Source organism: Lycorma delicatula, chromosome 1 (assembly GCF_047948215.1).
Source record: "Lycorma delicatula isolate Av1 chromosome 1, ASM4794821v1, whole genome shotgun sequence".
Lineage (NCBI taxonomy): Eukaryota > Metazoa > Arthropoda > Insecta > Hemiptera > Fulgoridae > Lycorma > Lycorma delicatula.
Window position 1 is genome coordinate 59815128 of NC_134455.1, and position 21897 is coordinate 59837024.

At 35.9% G+C, this 21897-nt stretch overlaps 1 non-coding gene across 1 annotated transcript; it reads left to right on the plus strand.

Annotated features, from left to right (window-relative positions):
• Positions 1 to 13956: 13956 nt before the first annotated feature.
• On the plus strand, positions 13957 to 14114 carry LOC142318673 (5.8S ribosomal RNA). The gene has a single exon (XR_012755032.1). It is a non-coding gene; the product is annotated as a 5.8S ribosomal RNA (ribosomal RNA).
• The last annotated feature ends 7783 nt before the right edge of the window (positions 14115 to 21897 follow it).

The window sequence follows — 21897 nt, forward strand, 5'->3', positions numbered from 1 at the left end:
GGTAGAAGTGCAAGCGTATATGATCAACTCCCCAACGGGTATTAGATAGAACTCTCAGCATGCCTAACATTTTTAGATATTTTATCTTCAGCTCTTTCAAATGTGTTATCCACGTTAGTTGTTGGTCAAACCACATATCTAGAAATCTAATCCATGTACACGAGTAGATATAGATTGTAGGTTTGGGCACAGCAGCCAATCAGAGAGCAGCATTCTGATCACGTGACAAGCCACGCCCACTTACTCTGGAGAGAAATGTACAAATTATGAAGCCTTTTACAGGCAAAATTCACATATTTCGCACTCTTTCGCGAGCGTCATTAATGATTCTTTATTGTATATACCCTAAGATTTGCGAGATGTCACAAAATACATTAAATTTATAGATCAAACAGCTGTATCTACATGTAGGTCATTCAAACGAATTAAATAGCATAATATTAATACATCTTATTATAACATATTAGATCGTGTGCATGACATAATGGGATTCCCCCAGCTGTAGACCTTTGTTCGCGCAGGCGCATAGCATTTTTCATAACGAATATAATATTATACAAAACTTTTCTCACTTACTATATAGACGTCATGAATTGTAAACATGCGTGTTTAGATAATGATTGCGCAACCGCTAAAAAACGATCTAGATTAGCTATCTGTCACGCGAATTCTTTCACAATTTTAGAAAAGGCGTTTAAAAAAAGGTTAATCACATATTATTATAAAAATGGAGACGAAACAAATAAATATATTTATTTATTTTTAAACAGTAAAAGAAATTGCGTTTTCAACATCTTAAAATCACATGTAACAACGGATACTGTAAAATTTAATCTATTATTGGAATGTACGTATGAAAAAAATCGAGGCGACCAAATCGATTGTCAAGACATTGCTTTTAACTTAAATACACCCATATATACTGTAATGATTTAGATCAAGTTATAGATGAAGTGTTTGAAAAACTATTAGCCGAAGAATCCGAATTTCAAGGTAAAGGCAGCGGTTAGTCTTTAACCAGTATCGACGGTTTAATGTTGCGTATAAATAAATTTAAACCGTTACACGTTTCTTCATATACAGATTTACCCGATAAAATAAACATAAATATGCTGTGATTAATGTTAACAATAAAGACATATACTGCTTTAAATGGGCTATTTTATCAAAATATGTAACCAGTAATAATCTGCAACGCTTAAATAAACGTTATACTGTTGTTTTAAAAAATAAACATCACTTAAGCATGTTAACGTTTCCAGTCGAGATAAAAAATTAAAAAAATTGTAATCCGCCAACAATGTTTCTAAAAATGTATATAAGCTGACAGATGATGGTGAAGTTAGACCTTTAAAAGTTTCCGTAATTGAAGAACCGAACCATTTTCATTTATTATATTTAAAGAATGATAATTCACACTATTGCTACATAAAAGATTTTTCACGATTGGTTAGGTATCAATTAACGAAACACGAGTCAAAAATAGATGTATACAAACGCTGTTTTGCATTCTATTATAAAGACGGAAATAGCCAACGTAGAATGAAAGCTCATTTAAAACGTTGTATTCTCAATGAACCGGCACATATAAAATTGCCAAAACCGGGTGAAAATATAATGAAATTTAAAAGGTATGAAAATCAATTTCCAATGCCTGTTGTAGTATACGCCGATTTTGAATACATTTTGAACCAGACTCCTTATCATCCAACGTATACAACTCATGTGCACGAACCGATGAGTTACTGTTTGTATTTCGTTTGTCACGAATCGGTTTTTGATAAAATAAAACAAGCCCTCCCGCAAGAACCTGTACTTTATAGAGGCGAAAAGCGGTTGAAAATTTCATAAATGTTCTATCCTATCTGACGAATCAAGTTGCAGATGAAATTATACACGTGGCAATGACACCTCTTTCTGTCAATGAACAAAGAAAATTCGACAACGCTAAGCGATCTGAAATGTACAATGTGAAATTCGGTTTGGATTGTGAAAAAGTTCGCGATCATTGTGACTTTACCGGTCGTTATCGAGCCGCATTATGCAATAGCTGCAATTTACGCAGACAAGCACAAAATACCATACCAATATTCATTCACAATTTGACCGGTTACGATTTGCATTCATTATACGACAGCTGGATTATGATAAAAAAAAATAAGCGTTATACCGAAAACCACCGAAAAATATACAATGTTTATGAAACGGATGTCTGATGTTTTAAGCGTAAAAATTCGTAGACACTTTTTTCAATTTATGGCCTCGAGTTTGGAAAAATTAGCGTCCAATTTACCAAAATAATCATTTAATCACGTCAAACAACACTTTATGGTAAACGATTTACCAATGGTCACAAAAAAGGGCGTGTATTCGTATGAATATGCTGACTCGTGGTCGAAATTGGATGAAACATAATTACCGGTGAAAGAAAATTTTTATAGTTCGTTAACCGACTCACATATTACCGAGGATGAATATAAACACGCTAAAACAGTTTGGGATCATTTTAAATGTAAAAGTTTAGTAGAATACAACGATATATATTTAAAATGTGATGTGTTGTTGTTGGCTGACGTTTTTGAGAATTTCAGGTCGTTTTGCCTACAAGAATACCGCCTTGATGCGGCACATTATATTTCAGCAGCCGGTTTAGCTTTCGCCGCCATGCTATATAAAACCGGTATTGAATTTGAACTGTTCACAGACGTCGACATGTACATGTTTTCGAATCAGGCCTCAGAGGAGGCATATCGACGTGTATCAAAAAACACACTGTGGCAAACAATAATACCTCGAAAACTACAACGCCAACGCCTCTAATAAATACATAGCTTACGTACGTTGACGCCAATAACTTATAGGGTTCAGTATGAGTCAGCCTTTACCATACGGCAACTTTAAATGGGAGGATAAAGAGCATTTTAATCAAGTTTTAGATTCTATAATGAATCATCCTCACGATGCGGATACAGGCTATATATTCGAAGTCGACGTAACGTATCCAATACGTTTGCATGACTATCATAACGATTTTCCATTTTTACCCGTTTCGAAAGTGCCGCCCGATTCAAACTGCAAAAAATTATTGACCACTCGACGATAAAACAAACTACGCCTGCCACTATGTAGTGCTTAAGCAGGCTATAGCGAACGGGTTAATTGTAAAACAGGTACGCAATATATTGTCCTTCGATCAGAAAGCGCGGCTCAAGAGCTAAATAGATTTGAATACCGATAACCGCAAGAAAGCCGCAAACGATTTCGAGAATGACTTTTTCAAACTGATGAACAATTCCGTGTTCGGTAAAACTATAGAAAACATGAGAAACTACAAGAATTTTAAAGTGTTGGTCGATGAAATCAAAATGAGAAATTTAATCACGAAATCCACCTTTATAGACAGGATAATATTCAGAGTCTCTTTAGTCGGCGTACAAATGGCCAAAGATACGGTGCATTTAAATAAGCCGATTTATGTGGGCTTAACGATATTGGATCACAGTAAAACTGTGATGTACGACTTCCATTACAACGTTATGAAGCCAAAATATGGGAATAAAATCAATTTATGTTACATGGATATGGATAGCTTCCTCTACGACATTGAAACCGATGATTTTTGCGCTAACATGCGAGGCGATAATCTGTTTCAATATTTTGATACGTCAGATTATCCGAAAGACCATCTGAATCATTCCGTTCAAAGTAAAAAAGTACTGGGAAAATTTACGAAGTAAACGGTAATCAAATCGTTGAATTTATCGGATTGAGATCGAAAATGCACACATTTAAAACAACAAACGATAAAATTATGAAAAAAAGCAAAGGGTGTAAAAAAAATATAGTCCAAAAGAGTATTACGTTTGATGATTATAAAGCATGTCTTGACGATTCAGATTTGGGAACTTACAAGACTATCATACTATTTAGAACGAATAAACACAATAAACACTGTAGTTACAAATAAATTGGCGCTGTTGAACTATGACGACAAAAGGGTGGCCATAGATAACATCAATACACTGGTTTGGGGTCATTACAATATACTGTTAGAATTGAGACGTTTATATGAAAAAAAATAAAACAAAAATTAAGCCTTCATCCATTTAATTAGCGCAATCAACTTTGTCAATTAATTTAGTTTTTTTAATATACGTTAATTTATTTTCCTTACAAAAACTACAACTTGATTGTGTTTTATTTTTTCAACCTTGACGCAATTACGCGATGGAGTTCTATATCTACATTTCATACAAAACGAATACATTACATCTCTAAAATATATACAACTTAATATGGAACATCAATACCGCATGTAAACTCTACATCATGATAATTATGTCCATTAGACGTTTTTTCATACCCTTATATGTTATATAAACTTCTTTAGAATTATTAATTTCATTCAAATCTGATAGTGTAAGATCATTGAATCTTTGAGGTAAAAATATTTTCCTAATCCTTCAATTGTTGCAATAATGGAATCACCAGTTTTTGTTTTTATAAACTCTACTTTTTCAATTCTATAACGCCTGTTATGTATCATTTCAATAATCTTTATAATATTATTACAATAATTTAAACTATTCAATTTATCGAAAATATTAGACATTTTTAATAATCTATATAATAAATAAAAATATTTAAAATTAATATTTTATTGTTGTAAAAAAATTTTTATTTTTATTTAAACATAATAGATGTGTATTATGAACAGATGACGTCAGGGAATTCTTATTATTATATATGACTGTCAATCATTCATTATAATAATTGTCTTTTTCATTTTCAATGATAGATAGATATTAACAATAGCATTGACCTTTGATCTCTATAATTTTATTACAAATTGAGAATTTTCAGCTTATAAAATCACAACTTCTATATTCAAGTAATAATAACAAGAAAAAATAAAATATCATAATCGACATTATGTGAGAATCTATATATATTAATTGAATAAAATATTATAAAACAATGTCGCTCAAATCGATCCACGAATTGTATATTTTATCAAAATCTAACCATTTTACATAGGTTTTGTCATCTTTTCGTCTGAGTATTTTCTCAATTTGATATACATCTTTGTGTTCGATTTTTTGTAGTTCGTGTTGATAAAAACGTCCTTTTATGACTTGATTTCGTGAATCAATTAGTTCATAGGTTACAGAATTGGATTAAGTGTGAAATGTATGTATTTTAAATATTTCATTCGTCCAATTTGGTAGATAACCCTTTTCAAATAATTTTTTATGTTTACTTATACGAATATGATCACCAACATTAAATTTAATTTTTACAACCTTTTTTTCTATGATATTTTTTACTTAAATTTGCCAATACTTGTGAGTCATTGTTTTTATTCATATCTTTAGGTTTACATAATGTAGCTGAATGTGTAGTATCGTTTTATTCATCAACAAGAGTTTGTAGTATATCAATCCATTTATAGTTGCCATATTCTGTGAATTTAGTCCACATTTTTGTTTTAAACGTTGTATTGAAGCGTTCAATAATAGCAGCTTTTTTATCTGAATATGTGGAATGATTTATGTTGTATTTTTTCAACAAGGTTTTCACTTGTGGATTATAAAATTCCTTTCCCTGATCTATTTGAAAATGTTTCATTTTATGATTTTACAATATCGGTTCCAAAGCAAACGCGACCTCTTTACCAGTCTTGTTCTTTAAAGGCACAGCGTATGCAAATTTAGTAAATCAATCGATTATAGTCAACAACTATTTATAACCTTTATTGGTTTGAGAATAAGATATCATTTCAACTATATCTGCTTGCACAAGATCGTTTAGACCTTTAATTCGGTCTTTCCAGATGTTAAACGGATGAATTCATTTATGCTATCGAGAATTAGGTGTGCAAACTTGGCAAGTTGATGGATGGCACCACCACTCTTGTCATACTGACCGTAGAAATCCTTGTATCTGATGCAGTCCGCTTTCTGAACCACCCATATGCATGGTTGACTCTGAGGCAAATCACTATTACTGAGTAAGATAACAGCCAGTCTATTAATGCTTCCAAAGAAGTTTTTGAAAATGTGCCAGGTAAGACCTGGAAGTAAGATTGCTGATCACAAGGACAGATTGATGTATGAAAATGTATCTGATGAAGAGGATACAAGAATACGATGGGTTGTATCATCATTCGATAAGGAGAGATCTAAGTTCTGTCTCAGTCAATGAACTATAGTGCCTCGGGAAGAACATGATGAGCCCAATGAATAGTGGTGGGCATTGAAATCACCAATTATTAGCCAGGGTAAAGGAATCTGGGAAAAAAGACTGGACAGCTCATTCTCACTGATACTGGAATTTGGATCTGGAGGAAGATATAAGTTGCAGATATTCATTCTGAGTGGTGCCAATATCTTCACTGGGACTGCAGGGATGTTTGTCTCTAGCGGAACATGGGCGGCACACCATCATGTCCTCTGCCACCAGCGTGACAGTCACATCTTTCACGGATGTATCCACGAAATAACACATAATCCTGGGGACAGAGATGAGTTTCCGGCCGATACAGTATTTGAGGATTATCTTCCTTTATTAGGATTTCAAAATTCTCACTGCAAGAATGGAGACTGCAAACAATCCATTGAATAATTTTTGTAGCCATAAAAAATACTATTTCCTGTTGTATATATATAAAATCTCTGCGTGCAGATTACGTATCAGGTATTACTAATTTTTTTTTATTACTGATAACTTTTAAAAAGTGCTTTGCTTCTTCGGGCACTTTATCGGCCTCCATACCCTCGAAATGTCCTTGAGATAGTGGTAGGGACTTGGAAGCCTGGGAGCCTCCTTCCTGATTGTTTTTAAGAACAACAAATCTTACATTATTATGCTCTGGGCAAGATGCACCACTAGTAAAAATGTTTTCCTCAATAAAGGTTTTTCCTTGTCAGACAATGCTGAGTCAGGTCTTTTCACATGACTTCGGGTGGTGGCTTTTTCAGATTGACAACTAACCATCATAGGTTTTTTGTAAGACTCAAAATTTCGGTCCCATGAGTACCGGGGAAATACAAGACCACCTTTGCAGAGCCCACGCATACAGAGGCTAGAGTTAAATACAACTGAGTTTGCCCATATGCCCAAACAACATCGTTTGAGACTAATTACGTATAGCCATCCACCCATAAGCATGATAGTTTCCATCTTGGGTTACAGTTTAATTTTGTAAGATGTTGCAATAGCCCAAGTGTAAGTGTAAGAAGAAATAGTGTAAGATGTTGTTGTGTAGTTATGTGGAGGGTATATGTTGTAATTTGTGTAGTGGTCTTGGTGTAGTGGATGTGTATAGTGTAAAAGGTTCAGCAGCTCTGTGTATAGTGGGAAGAAAAGCTGCAGAGGTGTGACATTGCAACGCAAAGCCACAAATAAAAATACTATATTTGTTGCATTGCATAACAAATACAATCCACAAGAATGTGGTGCACTGTTAATTGGCAGTCGCAGCGTCCCATTGCTAAAAAATGACTTCACTTATTTTAGGAGAGGCTTTTCTTCTTCTTTGCTGATCAAAACATAGTGTTCTTTTTTAAAATTATTAATATTATTATCTTTTAGCTAATTTCTATGAACTTAACTCTGATTTTATTGTTACACATTTTTCTAACACTTAGTAATGCTATTTTCATGCATGCAAAAGGTAACATTATTCTCATAGTAAATATTTATCCAGTAAATATTTACTATGCCAGTAAATATTACATTTATTTAGCCAGTAAATATTTATCCTGAGTAAATCACTATGATTTAATAATATTCTGAATTTGTTGTTAAAGTTAATCTTAACTTTATTTTTATTATTTCAATTCAATGTTTCATAAAAAGATTATTTATTTAAAAATGCATGAACAGAAATTTACTTTAAAAAGGATTTTCTCAATTTAAATGAACATCCAAACTATATTATGTGAAACATTCTAGTAAAATTGAATTATAAAATACAAGAATATTAAAATATGAAAGCCTACTTTATTTGTTTATAAAAATTTTTCTTTCTTTTCCTGTTTAGCCTCTGGGAACAACTGTTCAGGTATTACTTCAGAGGATGAATGAGGATAATATGTATGAGTGTAAATGAAGTTTAGTCTTGTACAGTCTCAGTTCGACCATTCCTGAGATGTGTGGTTATTTGAAACCCAACCACCTAAGAACACCGGTATCCACGATCTAGTATTCAAATCTGTATAAAAATAACTGCCTTTACTAGGACTTCGACGAAGTCCAAGTGATTTGGACTCTTGACGTCCAAATCAGCTGATTTGGGAAGACGTGTTCACCTCTAGACCAACCCGGTTGGTACTGTTTATAAAGAATAGCTGGTACTATTAGCAATTACGATGCCTGCAGCATAGCTGTCATTAGGCAGTTATCTTATATATTTAAAACAAGATATCTGATAGTACTACAGTCCTTAATATTACTACTAACATCTAATATTTTTATGAAGTTTTGGATTTATATTACTGATTATAACGTTTATTTAACCGATATCAACTGTTCTTTCACTGTAAATGTTATATTAATTTACATATTTATTAATGATGCTGAATAAATTTCGTATAAATTTCCTGATCGTAGGTTATTGATAAATTGCTATTGACGTAAACATTTTAATATATAATATCTGCAATTTTATGTAAAAGGTAATTTTTCTCTTCAAGTTTAATAGGCCTTGTTGAATGTGAAAATATTAATAATATTAAACATTAATGTTAAATATTAATATTAGATGTTAGTAGTAATGGATCATGTTTATGAGAAGTTGTTTAACATTTTACGACGATTAAATTACATTATGATTTATTGTTTTATTAAAATCTATGAAAGTTAAGAAAATGGTAAAAAATTCTTCTGATCAAAAAGGCTGATCATCCCAAGTCACATAATTTTAAACACTGCATGTAGCCTAATTGAATAAAGACCAAACCAACCGCCTCAGCATTATATAAAAATCAGTCGTAAATTTACTCCTGTTTCCTAAAATAATGCAATTTATGTAGCCTAAATTTTATATGGCTTGAACATAATAATGTTCTCACATATTTAAAACCATTAGTTTGCTACTACAAACCATCTCTTACCTGTTTACCATATTTTTAAAAGGAGAATAGAGTAATCAGTAAATATGTGTAACAAGTTAATCGTTTTACCTAGGACTAAGAGATCTCCAAGTACTGAATAAAAATTTCGGCCGCGGCATCCTTATATCCTGTTCAGAATCAGATGAAGGTGGTTCTCGAACAAGCAAAGGCGTTCTGAAACAATGAAAGCAAATTTAAAATTAATCTTTAAAATTACAGAATCTCTTTTTAAATTCACGTTTGTTGATATCACATGCTGGTCAGTAAAAGGTTTTTCGTTTAAAACATTACCACCGGTGAAAAGACCGAACACTGATATTTTCCTTAAAAATCATAAAATTGAAACCGAAAGAAAAGTTTCAGAAAAATAGTAAACTGTTCTTTACGCATGTTAAAAACAAAAGAGTTTATTTCTGAAGCTTACAATCTTGATATAAGAGATTGAGCGATTAATTTAAACATTTCTCAAGCTAATAATCTTAACATAAGAGATTGAGCCAATAATAGAGCTAGGATTGCTCTTAGTATGGAGAATTTTTACAATATCTTTATTTTTACTATGGATAAAAAGACAATGTTTACCTTTTAATTTTTTTTCCTGGGCTCATAATGAAGTGTCGTTACTAACGCCCAGACCTGAAATTTATATGGTACGTAAATAAATATTAAAAATTAACAATTAAAAATTAAACTCAAAACTAAAATCCAGTAACATAAAATCGAAACAAAATCACAATGAAATATTACATTAATAATCTAAACTAAAACAATAAAATTACAATCCGACATACACCAAATGGCATAAATAGAAAAATAACATACTATAGAAAACTCAAATATTTGAATATAAACTGACGGCCGTAAGAAATCGTAAAACATTCGATAACATCGTCTCATTGTTTCCTAACATATTTTGGAAGTTAGCCTTTAGTTTAAACTTCCAATGCAATGCCACATAACAAACACAATCCACAAGGATGTGCGTACAACTTTGAAAAGCAGGACATCATCAGCATATTTTATAAATATATGTTTTTTTTCCATGACAGTAATGTATATATATTTTTTTAAATTTTTTACCTACAGAAGTTTTTGAATAAAAAACAAATTAAGGTTTATTATTTTACCTGATTATTTAATTGGAGTTTATTACTTTAACTGGATTATAAAAATAATTTTACGTTCCTTTTTCTTGAGAAAAAATTTATTAAACGTAAAGAGTAATTAAAACTAACGGTTTTGCATACAGCGATTACTTTATTCACAATTGTCAATGATTCCGTAAAATATGTAAAGCATTAAACTAGTTTAAACAGTTAAACCAATGCAAAAATAATACACTGCGGTAATGTTATTTATTTTTTAAGAATTTATATATTAAACTTTATTTAATAAATAAACTTTCTAATTAAAAGGAAAAAACAACTGTCATTAGAATACATGTACGTATAGGATGTACTAAGTATGTTTACAAAGATCTTAAATTTTTATATTTTTTCTCAACAAATATTTTCTAGTTAATGTAAATTTACAATTTAAATTAAATATTTTTTTTAAAGAGTATTATTATTTATTACAATAATGTAAAATTCTTCCACCGAATGGACTTTTAAAGAAAAAGCGGCAACGTAGACAAGTGAGAATTCTCCGTCCGTATCGCAAAAGTTAATTTTGTATTATCCAAACTATCCAGAAAAAAATGAAAAAAAAATTCAATGCTAGATTAACGTAAAAATACTTGATACAAGGACATTAAACAGACACACGTATAATTGATAATAACGTGCATATACACAATATATACTATGTGCGCTTAAATATATAAACTCATAAACACTTAAATATGTTTAATTTACCAAATCATTCTAGCCTGTAAAGTAACTATAGGAGAGTCCGAACTGAATCTCACTTTGTTCAAGGAAAATAAATTGCAACATTAAAGTAATTAGAAATAAACACTAAATGACCTTGTGATTTAAAAACAAAACGACAAATGAATGCGTGCGCATATACTAACAGAAAACAAAAAAAAAAAAAACAAAAAAAATGCCATATTGACTTTTCCTGTAATTTGTTTGGTTTTATAGTAAGCAGCGTCTAATTAAATTTTATTTTGTAAACAGTTTCACAATAATTGAATTTATTGCGCTTATTAATATGCAGCCATTCATTTACCTTGACTGTTATCAGTAAAACAAATTAATAGTCGATTGATTCTGTTCATGTTACATATAATTAATTACTACTATATTAAAAAAAAAAAATATTAAACTGGATATTAATTTAAAAATACTGCAATTCTAATTAAAATCCTTACTAATTTTTTTGTGGGGGTTTTGTGGGGAAACGCTTTGGCGTTATCATCGCCCGGATTAAATTTTTGCAAAAGAAAAAAGTAGTTAAAAAGACTAGAACCACCTTTAAAACAAAAAACTTATAACTAATATCACAGCTAAAAATCTCTAAAAAAAAAAAAACACTCAAAACTAATATCACAGCCGTAAAAGTAAAACTTAAAATAAGCGAATACTAAAAACGTAAAATTTAACAAAAAAAAGAATTTAATAAGTCCGAGGGGGTTGTTAAGGGCCCTAACTCGGATAACGGGAAAACTAAGAAATGAACATAAACTAAACCTAAGTTAAAAAAGCTAAAAATTACAGCTATTAACACAAATAAAATGTCAGTAAAAAAACTTAAAACTAATACCGCTAAAAAATTAAATATAACTACTATCATAGATAAAAAATTATAAATAAATAAAAAATAAATTTAACGAACTCTGAGGAGTGAAAAGGACTCCTTCACGGATAACAGAAGAAAATAAAAAATTAAAATGAAACACATATCACTATTAAAAGGCGTGTAAGTACTAATAGTTCTAAGAAACAAAAACACTTGGTCCAACATTTTTTTTTCATTGCCCAGGATTTGGCGAATGTTCCTGGACAATTTTTATTTACGACGCAAGGCTGCATAACAACTGCAATCCACAAGGATGTACTGCACAGTCAAACGGCAGTCACATCGTACGCATATTGGTGCATTTACTTTTGACATTAAATATCCGCGCGGATAACCGTTTAAATAACACCGGCGCTCCTTCGGAGAGGATACACGGCCGAAAGTGCAAAATGGCCGAAATCGCCGCGGAAATAAGAGAGTGCAGTAAAATTTAACAAGAGCCAAACCGGAGAAAAGAAACGGTACACCTCGCAGAGGGACCGACCGTAACTCCGGAAAAGTTAAAGACCGGGCCGGCGCACAAGCATTATCCGGCCAGAGCAACCGCTTAAAATACGCCTCAAGCCGCAGGAAACTCGCATACTGGACTGCAAACTGCAGCTTTCGGCACTCAAGTCTCCGGGCAGAGAGAGCCGCGATTACCTGATAAGTGACTACGCCAAAGCATTTAGGGGGCAAGGCTTACCGCAAAAACCAAGCCGAAACTGGCCCTTCCAAGAAGGGTACAGCCGGCCGAAAGCAGTAGCTCGCCGCGTCCGTAAACAATCCTACAGAGAAACGCGACGGTGACGCCGGAAGGCTCGCATCGGTACAGCAGCTGAAAGCAATGCGGATAGAACACCGAATTGTAGCTCTCAAGGCACGAATGTGAAACGTTTCACCTGACAAAGAGTACAATCGAGCACCTAGCGCAATCGCATAAAGATTCACAGAGCAAGCCTACCGGATAAACCAAACCGATAACGGCCCTTCCAGGAAGGGTACAGCCGGCCGAAAGCAGTGGATCGCCGGGTCCGTAAACGGTGCTGCAGAAATACGCGACGGCCGCCGCCGGAAGGCTCGCATCGGTACAGCAGACGAAAGCAATGAGGATGGAACACCGAATTCGGACTCTGCCGCTGTTGGGCATGGACAGTTCTGTAACTTTTTTTTTGTTGGGAATGAACGTTTAGGCGGCTTCTCGTCGGCTTTAACGCTGAAAAATGACTGCAGGCCGTAGCGTAAGTTCTTTCTTCGGAATCTGTCGTTTTTGGGCATGCACAGTTCTTTAACTTTTTTTTGTTGGGCATGCACGTTTCTTTACCTTTTTTTTGAGCAAAATGTTTCCAAGTCGAAAGAGCGCCGGTTACTTTTTTCGCCGAATTTTGTTTCGGATTTACGCGCTAGTTTTCAAAGTTTTCAGCATAGTTTTTATTACATTTCGTGACGCTGTGCGACCTGATCGTAGTCGATTTTCAGAGTATTATAAGGGGATATGGTTTTGGCTTGGGGGCCTCCCCCGGCGTGCCTACGCTACGGCGTTCAGTTATCTTGCGTTTCTGTTTCACCGGGCGTCTGGTGCTTCTCCTTGCGTACTCTCTTGCGTTTGTGGCTACTATTTATGCTGGTTTTTGCTGCTTATTCGGCCTCCCGGCGGGTGTTTAAGTTAGGTTGATTTACTGTTTTCGCTGACTTTCGTTGGCAAATGTTCTCCAGCCTCGGCTCTTGTGCATTTATTCAAGCTCCATTGCGGTCGTCCTGAGCGTTCGCTTTTATGCGGAAAGTCGAAAGTAAGTTACCGTTGTGCGCTAGTGCGTGCATTGTAGCCTCTCTGATATTGAACAGGTCGTCGGGGTGATTATACGAACTGTATCTTCATCTGGGGTATGGTTTAAGTGACTTGTCTCTTAACTCGCTTAGCCGTCGTTCATTGAGTCCGTCTTTAGTCACATTTCGGCTTTCTTGCATCATGTCCCGGAGTGCTTGTAAGTCGGTGTCCCGCCTTGTTGCTTGTTGCAAGTTTGTCGATTACAGACAAACCTCACATTACAGAAACCTCTGCCGTGCAAATCCCTTACGGCGAGTTATTTTTTTTTTTTTTGCGGATGAGAAACACTACCCTGAGCGGTGGATCACTTGGCTCATAAGTCGATGAAGAACGCAGCAAAATGCGTGACGATATGTAAACTGTAGAACACAAGAACATTGACGTTTCGAACGCATATTGCGGTCCTTTGGGATTCTATCCCGAGGGCCACGTCTGTCTGAGGATCGGTTAAAATAAAAACGGGACCACGCTTTTGTCGCCGGTTCCTGTTTGCCGACCAGTTCGACACGCTCGGCCTGCGGGACGCGAGCGCTCGAAATTTTACGGGGGCTTTTCGCCGTCGTCGTCGCCAGGCCTGCTACGACCTCCCTACACGCCTTCGGTAACCCCTCAGAAAAGCCCCGTCGGCGGCCCGGCGGCGTGTCTTCGTACACGCAGGCGCCGGAAGACCCCGGCGCGTAGCACCCCGGTAACGTCCGTTCGCCTTTTTTCTGTTCGGCTGAACGCGGCTCAGGAGCCTGTGCCTCGCCTTGTCGGCAGTGGATCGGCAGCGGCCACCGCGCTCACTGAGGCGCATGTAGGGCGAAGACTAATTTCAATTCTGACCTCAGGTCAGGTGGGATTACCCGTTGAATTTTATATCACTAAGCGGAGGATAAGAAACCAACCGGGATTCCCTTAGTAGCTGCCCAGGGGTAAACGGAAAAACTGCCCAGGGGTAAACGGAAATGATCCAGAATGTCGAAGGAGAGATTCACGTTTTTACCGCACAACGGCTGCCAGATAGCATGGCCCGAAGCTCGGTCTCGGTCACGGTGTAGGACGGATTTACTAGCGCGATAGGCATTGTCCGGTGGCGGAGGACCGCACTTCTTTTCCTGTAGGACGTCGCGTTCGCGATGCGGTGAAGCGAATGATTAGAGGCCTTGGGGCCGAAAGGACCTTAACCTGTTCTGAAACTTCAAATGTGTCAGATATCCGGCCTGCTCATAAGATGAGGATGGAGTTTTTGGATCGAGTGCCAAGTGGGCCAATTTTGGTAAGCAGAACTGGCGCTGTGGGATGAACCAAACGCCCGGTTAAGGCGCCCGTATCGACGCTCATGGGAAACCATGAAAGGCGTTGGTTGCTGAAGACAGCAGGACGGTGGCAACAGAAGTCGGAATGCGCTAAGGAGTGTGTAACAACTCACCTGCCGAAGCAACTAGCCCTGAAAATGGTTGGCGCTCTAGCGTCATGCCTATACCGGGCCGTCAACGGCAAAGTGGGCTGCTGCCCGCCGGTTTTTCTCGCCGGCTCGGCCGTTAAGCCTTGACGAGTAGGAGGTCTGCGGCAGTGCGCGCAGAAGGGTCTGGGCGTGAGCCTGCCTGGAGCCGCCGTTGGTGCAGATCTTGGTGGTAGTAGCAAATACTCTAGCGAGGGCCTGGAGGGCTGATGTGGAGAAGGGTTTCTTGTGAACAGCCGTTGCACAAGAGTCAGTCAACCCTAAGCCCTAGAAGAAGTCCGATGTTGATGGGTAGCAATCATAAAAGGCTGGACCCCGGGCTCGTCGCCGTCCGCGCCGGGCGGCGCGGAGGTCGACTGCTCCCGTCAGGCGAAAGGAAATCCGGTTCCTATTCCGGAATCCGGCTGCGGAACCGTCACTTCGTGGGTACTCGCCTGCGAGCGCTCGTCGGGGTGACCCAAAATGACCCGAAGATGCCAGTGGGAGTTCTGGGAAGAGTGGCGGGAGGTCTGGTTTTTTCTTTATAAGCGTTAAAATTCCCTGGAATCCTATGGCAGGGAGATAGAGTTTGGAACGCGAAGAGCACTACAGTTGCGACGGTGTCCAGACCTTCCCCCCGGATCTTGAAAATCCGGGTGAGGGCTACGCGGAATGTCGCGCCGGCTCGTACCCATATCCGCAGCAGGTCTCTAAGATTAAGAGCCTCTAGTCGATAGAATAATGTAGGTAAGGGAAGTTGGCAAACTGGATCCGTAACTTCGGAACAAGGATTGGCTCTGAGGATTGGGCGTGTCGGGCTTGGTCGGGGCTCGGTGCGGGTCGGTGCTAACATGCTGGGCCTGGGCGAGTGGGAACAGGGTCGGCGGAGAAATCCGTCGGCTATTCCGAGCTCAGTCTCGTGCCTTGGCCTCCCGCGGATCTTCCTTGCTGCGGGGTGTCGGCTGTTCTGGATGCGGTTCGGGCTACCGTCCTGCCGGGGTCGGGACGAACTTTTCCCTTCGGCCGCCATTCAACGATCAACTCAGAACTGGCACGGACCGGGGGAATCCGACTGTTTAATTAAAGCAAAGCATTGCGATGGCCCCAGCTGGGCGTTTACGCAATGTGATTTCTGCCCGGTGCTCTGAATGTCAAAGTGAAGAAATTCAAGCAAACGCGGGTAAACGGCGGGAGTAACTATGAGTCATATACAACATAGCCTAAGATAACATAACTAGCATATTACAACAAATGACGTGAGAAATGAACTCGAAACAGAGGTTAAAGAAAGAAAACCTCTAATAAAGATGGAAAATAGAAGTTGATTTTTACTCTACCCTTAAGGCATTAGTAGGTTTATACACTAATATTACCAATTTATTAATCCTAAATATATATTTTTAAAACAACTTTTAATTCTTTATCAGATCAATTAATTTAAATAAGTAGAATTAACACTTATGTTGTTTTTTCTGTAGTCTTTTGTGCCCGTTGGGTATATATGTAAAACGAACCAATACTTCCATTTTTTCCGTACAAAACTACTCGCTTAAAATATATTCCTAAAAATAGACTTAATTTTCAAAATTTACATAATAATATAGAAAGATGCAATAATACCTGAGAAAAGATATATCTTTTTCTTTCTTCATTTTATTAGAAAAACGTTTCGGTGTTGGAAAACAAGTGACAGGTTTTTCTAACCGGCTGCCTCCAATACAAGATGTGCTGCAAACAAGGGAAAAATAAATATTTCTGTAACTAGAACGAATGTTTGTGATAATTTTTATAATATTACAACTATCTTTTTAGTGACTTATCGAAGAAAAGTACAGTATTACTTTTGGTCGCATAGTGGGATTGGGGATGAAAATGAATTGAACCCAATCTCGTTTATTTATATATATAATGTTTGATTATTTATGTTTTTATTAATTCTTGATTTATTTATATATATATATATATATATATATATATATATATATATATATATATATATATATATTATACGAGGTCTGAAACAAAGTAATGAGACTAGTTTTTTTGGCAGCCAAAGTGGCAACACTGTAAAGTTACTAGTAAACATATGGTTGTATGAACAGTTAGTTGATTTATATAAGGTATTAATATTTTTAGTTTATTGCTGCCACGTGAGATGTAAACAAACTTTTCGTGAAACGAGTTTTTTTTGTGCGTTACAAAAATGAGTGATACTAATTATGAGCAACGTTGTGCAATCAAGTTTTATGTTCAAGCATTTATGAGAATGCTACTGAAACTTTTCCAAAATTTAAAGGGCGTATGGAGATGACGCTCTGTTACGAGCCCAAGTTTTTAGGTGATTTAAAGCATTTTCAGGTGGCCGGGAATCAATTGCTGATGATCCACGCTCTGGAAGACCGTTAACGTCAAAAAGTGACGACACTTATAAGCGAATCAGAGACTTGATACGGTACGACCCGCGATTAACTAACAGAATGATGCAGAACAATTGAATTTCAATATACCACAGTCCATCAAATTTTGACAAACGAATTGGACATGAAAAAAGTTTCTGCAACATTGGTCCCAAAAAACCTCACTGTTGAACAGAAAAACTACAGGGTGGAAGTGTGTCGTAATCTTCTAGGACGATTTGAAACTAATCCTGATTTTATAAAAAAATGTTATTAGTGGTGATGAATCTTGGATATTTGAGTATGACCCAGAAACAAAACACCGGAGCAAGGAGTGGCATACTTCAAATTCACAATGTTCCAAAAAAGCAAAAGTGAGCAAATCAAAATCAAAACCATGCTAATTTGTTTCTTCAATAGTAATGGAATTGTCCATAAGGAGTTTTTGCCTACAGGACAGACTGTTAATCAATATATTTAACTAGAAATTGTTTAAAGACTGCGGAAAAGAGTTTCCCATGTGAGACTAGCTATCAAAGACAACTGGATGCTGCTTGATGACAATGCACCCTATCACACCAAACTCTCAATTAATGAATTTTTGGTAAAGAAAAACAATCCTGTAGTTCCTCAACCACCTTATTCACCTGAATTGAGTCCATACAACTTTTTCCTGTTCCCAACTTTAAAAAAAACACCTCAAAGGACACCACTTTGGAACCATAAAAAACATTTTAAAAAATGTAACCGACCATCTGAAGGATATTCCGGTTTCTGAGTTGCAACACTGCTATGAAGAGTGGGAAAACCATTTGAAGCATTACATGGCTTCCCAAGGGAACTATTTCGAAGGTGATGGAGTCATGTATAATTGGATTGTAAATAAAAAGTTTTTCTGAACCAGTATCATTACTTTACCGACCTTGTGTTAATTAATATACTCCTGTAATATACAGTGTCCCATAATGATGGAACGAACACATTTTGTTTGTAATTAGGAGGGACATGAGTAATCTTATACATTTGTATATTAGTTTTTGAAAACCAATGCATGTGAATTTTTTTGTCAATATTTGCTGCAGGTGTCTAGTCCTGCATGATGTCGTCGACCCCATGGGATATTGCATACGTTTTAGAGGCGTACTTTGCTTCTCAAGACTTGATCTTCAGACAATATTTCAAAGGAAATTCAGACAATACTTCAATGAACATGATGCACCATCCTGAAAAGTGATCATTTGTCAGTGAGGAACTTTCGAGAAACAGGAAATACCAACAAAAAAGGCCCGTGGACAGCTTCAACAGTCTCATTCCCACGACACAATTCAATGTGTTGCAAATGCCATGCAACTAAGTCCAAACAAGTCTACCTGTTGACTGTTCAGAAAGTGAATGTTCCCTGTAGCAGCATCCACAGGATTATGAGACAGGACCTACACATCTGTATAAGATGCAGGTAGCACAGCAGTTGCTCCCGCCAGACTGGCTTAGTTGAAAAACGTTGTGTGATACACTCTTGGATAAGTGTAACGAGGACAAAACATTTCTTGACCACCTAATCTCGTCAGATAAGGCTCATTTCCACTTATCTAGTTATGTTAAGAAGTAAAACTGTAAGTTTTGGGGTCGAGAAAACCCTTGCAATGTGTATGAAAAACCTTTGCATAATGTCAAAGTTACTGTTTGGTGTACCGTGACTCATGCTATATGTCATCAGTCCGTACTTTTTCGAGGACAGATATGGTTCTGCTGTTACCATTAATAGTGAACGCTATAACCACATGCTCAATAGATTTCGTATTTCTGAGTTAGAACATCGTGGTCTGTCAGAAATGTGGATGCAATAGGACATTGTGGAAATGTGGTAGCACACCTGTCACACATCACGACAGCTTATGGCAACTCTCTGCCAACACTTCTCAGGGCACCTCACTTCACGATTTGGTGACATCATCCGGCCAGCTAAAAAAAATTTATCACCAGCAGAGTACTTCCTTTTTGGGTTACTTGAAGGAGAGAGTATACGCCAACAAACCAAGAACAACTGATGCACTAAAGGAAGAAATCAGAAGGGAGATTGCAGCTATTTCATTTGACAAGCTTCTCCATACCATTCTAAAGCTTAAAGAAAGAGCCTAAGAATGTTCTCATTGTAATGGTCTCCACCTGAAGGATGTGATTTTCAAAATTTAAATCAGTGTGCAAAACATCTGCATGTCACATATGTATTCCCCACAGTTTGTATTTTGTATTAAAACTTACAAATTCAAACAATATTGTATTTACAATAAAAGTTACAGTTACATTAAAATAACTGTAACAGATTGCTTCTAACATTTATATAACATCTGGATTATTTTCAAGAATAAAAATTACTTAGTAAAAATTACTAGGGGACAAAAACAATTAGTTTTAATATTGTAATGTATCTGAAATCTTTTGAACTTACCCATAAAATAATTTTTTTTTTGCAATTTATGACAGATTTATCTTTGCATAAAAAATTACAGATATGAATTACAGATTGATATTAGACTTATTTGAAATTTTACCTTTTTGTAGCAATAGATTGAATAAAAATATATATTTTTAAAAACATACTTCAAAGTATTTTCAGTCTTTGCAATCATTTCAGTGTCTAGTGCTAGTGTTTTTGTATTGGCACCAGCTTATGTTACTGCTGGTAGTCATTATCCTCTGAAGAGAAGTGACTGACTGCGGGAACAGTTCTTCTGATATCTGTGATATTTCAATATGTAAGCTTCTGACTCTGTTCATCATTATTCATTTTGATCAACAGGGCGCCACTCCTAAGTTTTTTAATTGACTTCACAGAACTTTTTTAATTGACTTCAAAACACACTGGTGAATTAAGAAAGGTGAAAAATCCTTTGCAAATGATTTACTTTCTTCCTTATATTTGACTACAATAAGCAGTATTATTGCTAATTTAGCAATCATTGATCTATCTCTTGTTTCATCATCAACAGTCACATCTTCGGCTAACAAGGTTGGTTGAAGTCTTTTTAAGCTCTTGAGTTTGTTGGTTTTTTCAAGTGGACTAACACCGCAGAAGAACTATTTAATGGAACAGACATATAGTTCCCATGAGTAGCGACGATATAATGAACCACTCAAGCAGGATTTTTTCCTGGGTTGATAACGAGGTGTCATTATCAGAAGTAGAGTTATTTGCCTAGGATAATTCATATGTTAGCATCTGGTTTAAACTTCCAACACAGTGCCGCATAACAGACACAGTCCACAAGTATGTGGTGTATCATCAGTTGGTAGTCGCAGCGAATACAAATGGGTGCATCAGTCTGAGTCATCAGATATTCATGAGTGAACCTAGTATGCTCTGATTGTGAATGGCAAATAATAAACTCTTCAGACGATTATTACTAAATGAAGAGCTCCAAGGTGACTACTGGAGCTAGGGCTTCATACAACTATCACCCTGGTGCTCAGAGGACATTGCTCAACACTCACTAAGTAGAGCTATCTACCAGTTGGCATGATAGTTTCAACCTTGGGTTACAATTGCATTTTGTAAGATGTAGCAATACCACCAAGTTTAAATGTAAGAAATGACACTGCAAGATGTTGTTGTGTTGCTGAATAGGAGTACATGTTGTAATTTAGTAGTGTTTGTAGTGTGTAGTATGTATGTAGTGTAAAACATTCAGCAGTTCAGTGTGTCATAGGAAGTAAAGGTACGGAGGCTAGAGTCTTGGGGATACCAACCCCCAGTCTTAAAGAGAAGATGAAGAAGTTAGGGAATGTACTATTAACACGTAAAAGATTTCTGCTACCCATATAAAGTATAATTATTAATATATTATAACTATTAACACAATTATTATTAACAACAACTATTAAACTATAATTGCTTTACTTTAAATTATAATTAATTAACTGGTGTGTTTCTAATTTAAAACATAGAAAACAAGCTTGCTTCTTTTGCTCCATCTTACCAACCTTGAAAAGTGACTTGAACTCAAAAAAGTTGAGAGTAGATTCTAAACTTTGAAATTGTGAAAAACTGTATAAGGTATATCTAGTTTACTTTTTTGAGATTTAAGAAAGTTAAATTTCAATCAAAACAATTGCATTTCTTAACAAAACTATCATAAAAGAAATATGCCTGTAAAAATTGAAAGAAATAAATGGAGCAAAATGTGTAGAAGTAGTAAGCGTCAATACCATCTTATTAATTTTTCAGATTTCTGGTACAATGTCTTGAGTAAATGTGTTTTGTACAACTAAAAAAAAAAAAATAACAACTTTTATTATACATTTGTAAAAGATAAATACACATTAATTTAAAAAAAATAAACCACGTTACCTTAAATATGAGTGAGATGGTGAAATGTTATCAACTGACCAATCAACCATTTTGATTTGGGT